This window comes from Strigops habroptila, chromosome 6 (assembly GCF_004027225.2).
Source record: "Strigops habroptila isolate Jane chromosome 6, bStrHab1.2.pri, whole genome shotgun sequence".
Taxonomy (NCBI): Eukaryota; Metazoa; Chordata; class Aves; order Psittaciformes; family Psittacidae; genus Strigops; species Strigops habroptila.
In genome coordinates, this window is record NC_044282.2 from 9,302,845 (window position 1) to 9,308,844 (window position 6,000).

Sequence of the window (6,000 nt, forward strand, 5' to 3'; positions counted from 1 at the left end):
GACATGTGTAAGACAAAATAAAGTAGACTGGTCTGTGTTCCAGCAAGGTGTATTTCAAAACCAATTTACAGAACTAAACCTTCACTCTAATGGTACAGTAAAATGATTGCTATTAGAAATTACTTGGGTATTCCTAATGAAGTTCCAACTGATCTTACTTTCATATAAGTATTTTTTATCAACCACAACGTCACATCTCATAAACATCCTAGCACATTCAAGTTTATATTTCCAAAGGGAATATTAACAATCGAAGAAAAAAATCCCACCCCAGACCATGACTTCTTCAGTGAGAAAAGGTAAACAAAGTGTCATGGTCTTCCTTCAGCTGTTTTGGGGGTCTCTGTTCTGACCAAATATTTCAGCCAAACTGTTTTTTCTAACTACAAAAGGTGATGAAGTTATAGAGGGTAAGCCAACATGCCCTATGTATTTCCACATTCACCAATCCCAACCACAATGCCCCCAAAGGTGGCTAGGATTTTCTTGAAATGACCAAAGTCTCATTGCTTTTCAAAATTCAAACCTTTAAGAATTGGACATATCTGTACCAGCCAGACAAGCAGCAATGCTGTACATCACTTTATCTATTGCTCCAGGAATATTTTGAACACTGTTTCATGTCTTCCTTCACTCAAAGCACTCGCCTGCTCCCCAGAGTCCACAAATAACTTTGAACAAATGCAGAGGGGCATTATTCATAACGGAATTAAGAAACAATTCTCTTACTGCCAACATTTTGTTGCAATCAGAAAGAAAAATCCCTGCCTTGCGAGTGATCAAAGTACAAGGACACTCCTTGCAATCACGGGAAGATGAAAGTCAATGATGTATTTTAAAGTGATTTTCTAGGAACATCCTTTGCATCAACAAACTACACGTTAGTTCTTCGTTATTTTGTCCGTGCAACTTTAATTACGGAGTTCATGCACAACGGTTATTTTTCAGAAATGTATTTTCATATAACTAGCAGTGTCATTATGTAAATAAAGCTCATTATTTTTACTCCCTAGCCTTTACGTTCTTGCCACTGATTAATTTGACCACAGAGGCATAATTGCAGAAAGGAGATGTAGATAAAAATTGCACCTGAAGCACTTCTGATTGCCTCTCTGCCGGAGAAAAAAGTCTGCTTAGTTTTTTCCTGACGAGAGGCAGCCTATTTTATGCCACCGGTTATCAGTTTCCCTGAGCACTTCCTAAAGGTTAATACTTAACGTTAATGAACATTAAACCTGCCCGGTCCAACGCCGCGGAAGCACCTAGGTAGGGCAGAGGGGCACGGACAGCTTACCCGTGACTTACCCACGGTCACGCAGGACACTCGGGACGCGTTCGGACACCGGACCTCGCGCTCCGGGAGCACCCTCAGCAGCAGCTCATCCCTCCTCTCCCAGCGCACCGCGGCTACGCGTCCCCTGCCCTAACTCCCCCCATTCCTCTCCCCAAGGGCTGCCCCAAGCACAGGGCCGCTGCAGGGGCCGGGGTCGCTGCCCGGGGGGACGCGCACCTTACCGGGACGCTCCGCTTCACCGCGCACACACCGCCCGGCACCGCCGCCGGCACCCGGGCCGGGAGACCGAGCCAGCGCCGGCAGCCACGGCCCGGCCGGGAGCGGCACTCCGCCCTGCGCCGCTCCCCCCACACACCCCGCCCGCCGCCGCCGCCGCTCTCACCCGGCGCCGGGGGTGCCGCTCCCTCGAACTGCGCGTCTCTGCCGTCGGCTCGCGCCGCGCCGGGACCCGCGGCCGTGCCGGGAGGCGGCGGCTGCCGTGCCCGCCCTGCGGCCGCACCGCACCGCCCCCCCGCCGGCGCGCCCGTCCCGGCAGGGAGCGGCGCGGGGGGGCCGGGGCCGGGACTGGGACGCGGGAGCGGGCGAGCCGCCGGCGTGAGGGGACCCCAAACTCTGGCATGGGGCGCCACTCCCCGAAATACCGAGTGGGGACAGGCCCAGTTTGTGCTCCCCCCACTAGTTTGCATTTGCAGCCAGGAGAGAGGACCTGGCCCAGGACCCCAGCTCACCTCCAACAAGCGAGAAGGGATGCGCCTCCCAGGTCCTTGTCACCCCCGGCCCCTCCAGAGGCACAGAGCAGTCCTTCTGCAAACGGGCAGTGGCAAGGAGAACAGGTCCGGTGCCCGGTTATTCAAAAATAGCAGGGAAAAATACAGTTCTTACTGGAGCTTTGCTCATTATAGTGTTAGTTCTTCGTGTTACACTTGGGTTTGTTTTCTTTTTTGGCTGCAATCCCTCAAACTGCACCAGCAAAATGACACAGGACATCCTCCCGCTCCTGCCCGACGCAAGCAGCCAGTGTCTGACAAGTTCTCGTGCGAAAACAATGCATAAAGTTGGCACCTGAATGCAGCCATATGTGACCCTTTTCTGGCTACAAGCTTTGTTGTACCGCACAGGGAGAGGCTGGGGCACAGCTGCACTCGTCTGGCCTAAGACTTCTGGCCCCTGGGACATGGAGCTTGGAAAAATCCAGCCTGGGCCTGAAATTCAGCAATCTCTGCAGGTTTCTGTTTTCTTTAAAATGATGCCCTGTGAAGAATATTGCAAGTTCCCTGTATTAATCCTTGCGTTTCATCGGAAACACAAAAGTTAACATCTGACATTGCAGCCGGTGTATGGAGGCACCAGCATGTTCCCTTCAGCTGGATGCTTAGGACCATGCTATACCAAATTGGCTTTGGAAGCTTTTAAAAAGATCCATACATTTTAAGCATTGATTTTTTAACATAGGTTTTTTTTGGACATTGTACCAAAAGGACTCCAAACTATCTATTTTGAAATGCCTTTAAAGTGTGTTGAAAATCTCACTACAGCCGATCCATACATGTCCAAGCCTTCATTCAGCCATTTCCCTAGATCCACTCACAGCCACATGACAAGGGAACCTGCACAGAGGTTTTCCATTCATACCTGGTATTCTGAAAGCTGGACAGGTTCAGCTAAAGGTGGGTAACGCACCTGGATTGTTCAGTGCTTACACTACAAACCATGTCAAGCTTTTTATCATATTTATTTATGATAACAAATAAGGGCAGTTGGAGGGTTAGAATTTTGTTTCATTTTGAAACTGAAGTTGGCATTCCTGAACCTAAAATCCCTTGGTTTTACTTTTTACATTTTCCTGGTGTGACCTAGAATACTTAGGATCTATTTTTAAGACTAAGCCATGTTATTACAGTAACTCGATTTTACAATGGGAATTTTAAACACCTAATAACTCAGGTGATGGCTTAGAATGGGTTGATTATCTTGTGGCTTTATTAGATCTTTCCAAATGTCCTCTTAAAGTATAAGAGCTGTAGTTTGGAGTCATGCCAGCAGTCCCTCTAAAATATTTTTCTTAGAATATAATTTACTACATCCCCTTTACTGATTAGTCTCTTTGGCATTTATTTTATTATTTGGGCAGATGGTTTGATTTCTCAAAACCCCTTATGACTACTATTTTTAGCATAATGACAAAAATAATTGGCAGATGTCCTTCATTATCTGCGTTATAAAAGGTTCATTCAGAAGAATGAACCTGCAGTTATTCTCCCATAAAACTAGTATTTATACTATGGATTTACATTCAGCTGTTCATTTTTCCAGCAGAAACTGGAAATCAGTGTGCTGATCACCTGTGCTGCTTAGTTTGTATGAGGACACATGAGGAAAGAAGAATACACCCAACTACCATTACAGATATTAGTGCCAAGATACAGTCCTAGAGATACAGTCCTGGTCTTAGCTTGGTAAGGCCTTGGTTTGTGAAGGCCTTGACATCTTTCTAGCCCACCTGTATGTCCTCTGAGGGAAAATCCAACCTGTGTAATCCTTCGGGCTGATGTAGTACTTGTAAGGTACCTTTCCTCATGCAGCACCAGTGTCTGCTGTGTGCAGGCGGGATTTCATGTGTGATGTTTCATGTGGAGCACTTCAGACATCTGTTCTGAATTAAACCCAACGCAAGTGCCTGGAAGAACCACAGATGCCAGTAAATGAGATGGTGACTATATGGCGATGAGTTCTTCAGAGGTGTGTGTGTTCCCACTGTGACACTGAGAGAAAAATCCTTTTTGCAGAGGAGCAAACCAGTTATCCTGGTGATGTTCAGTAGTAGAAAGCTGTTTCGAAGCAGCTGGGATGAACTTATTTTCTGCTGTGGTTATGCCCTGACAGAAACGTGGAGCATCCCACTTAGAGCCACCAGAGGATTTCTCTTCCCTTTCTTCATCATAAACTGCTACTTCTTTATTTTAACTTTTCCCTCCTTACAGCAAAATCAATGTCACTTGAAAACCAGATTTTATATTTGTAAGGCTTGCTGAGAAATTTTTCATGCTGTAGCTCTGTGCAGTTTCTATATTTTTAGACATCTATAGGATTAGGAAAAAATCCCAGTGTACTTCAAAAATATTCATGCCAAGCCTTTCTTTCTCTATATTATATTGTACATACAGTTGAGTGTTTCAGATAGAAAATTATAAAAGATTAAATCCCAAAGAAGCTCCTAATGAAATCAATTGCTATCACAGGAAACAGTCCAGTGAAGAAAATACTGTCGAGGGCTATTTTTTAATTACAGATGAGAAATTTATGAAGAAGAGTCTGTTTTACTTTGTGCCTAGAAGCCAGGGGATTAATTCAGTGGCACAGATCCTTGCTAGTCCTGTGACCATGTTCCATGCTCCACCTGGCACCTAAAGTTTTTAAGAATAACAGTGTATAAATAAAGTAAAAATGAAACAAAATCAAAATGCAGACTCTGATGATTACTTTGCTCTCCCCCGCTGCAGCAGGCACTGTCAATACCAGCCACGAGAGGAAGGGACACCACCTCAGGAGTGGCAGGCAGCTGCAGGACTACCATCCTTCCCTGTTGGCCACCTCACAGGATAGGCCACATTGCAAACCTGCTGCCCACAGCCCTTCCCAGAGCTGGGGATAGAGCTAGGCTGAGCTGGGGTTTCATGGGATGTGAGCAGCTACCGTATGGGATGTAGCAATCCATCAGAGGCTCAGGCTGCCTTTTAAGCTGGACGCAGTCTTGCCTCAGTAAAGGCTTCTAGAGAACTCTCTACTTTCTTCTATAGAAGCTGACTTTAGAAATCTGAAATTTCACCCTCCTTAAAAGCATCGACTTAAGAGATGCAGAATAAATTAATATTCCTTGTGAGAAAAAAATAAGGCTCTTAGAGGGCTATAAATGACAGAGCTAAATAGAGGAAGAGGCTGTATCTGAAGGTAAAAGGCGTTTTTCAAAAAGTGGAAGTTTTGTGCAAACAAGGCATCTTACACAGATCATGAACCCAGACAAATTAGGCTCAAAACTATAAATAAAGATTTCAAAGGACAACTTGCTAAAGGGAAGTATGAAAGTTACTAATAAAACCTTAGATCACAAGAACTAGGAAGTTTTGCAGAGCTGGTGGATAATCAAGGAGTAAGAGGATCACAAAAAAGGCCATGGAAGAAGTGCAATTGCTACTCTTTGTTGCAGTGTTCACTACAGAAGGACTTGAAGACATTCATATCCATACTCTTTCTTTACAAAAATCAGGTCTGAAGTTATCTCACATTGAATGGTTGGAAGAAAAAAAATAGCTTAGACAAGTAAAATGGATAATAAAATCAGCTGGCCTAAGACCTATTCGCCCAGAAGTTCCTAGAGGTCAGACAGTGGATAGTCATTCCACTAACTGAAGTGTAAATTTGCCATTCAAATAGTTTTTGAAGTCAGCCAAACAGAAGGTACAAAATCTTGAAAAAAGCTCCAAGGAGTGTTTTTATTTGAGGCAATCCACTTAAAAATATCCTAAAGAATATTATCAGCTGGCACATGAACAACTCTGAACTAATAGGAATACATCAACCTACCTTTTGTGGAAGGTAGCCATGACTCCTGCTATCTGCTGAAGGCTTCATCAAGCCCCTTCATTTGTAAATGATCCACTCTATACGAAACTTTTAAATACCATTAAAGCTTCTGCTAAGTGAAGACC

The 6,000-nt window shown here is 44.9% G+C and overlaps 1 protein-coding gene across 9 annotated transcripts in view; it reads right to left on the reverse strand.

Annotated features, from left to right (window-relative positions):
- The window catches only part of PKIB (cAMP-dependent protein kinase inhibitor beta), a 55,166-nt gene extending 52,961 nt beyond the window's left edge, over window positions 1-2,205 (reverse strand). For 2 of the 9 annotated variants that reach the window (XM_030490816.1, XM_030490811.1), the window contains exon 1: window positions 2,023-2,205. The gene's annotated coding sequence lies outside the window, so the exon portion shown is untranslated. Of the gene's footprint in view, window positions 1-1,305; window positions 1,366-1,510; window positions 1,653-1,676; window positions 1,934-2,022 lie in introns of those variants that run through there. The other 7 variants (XM_030490806.1, XM_030490807.1, XM_030490813.1 and 4 more) reach the window with 7 other exon arrangements.
- Between the last annotated feature and the right edge of the window lie 3,795 nt (window positions 2,206-6,000).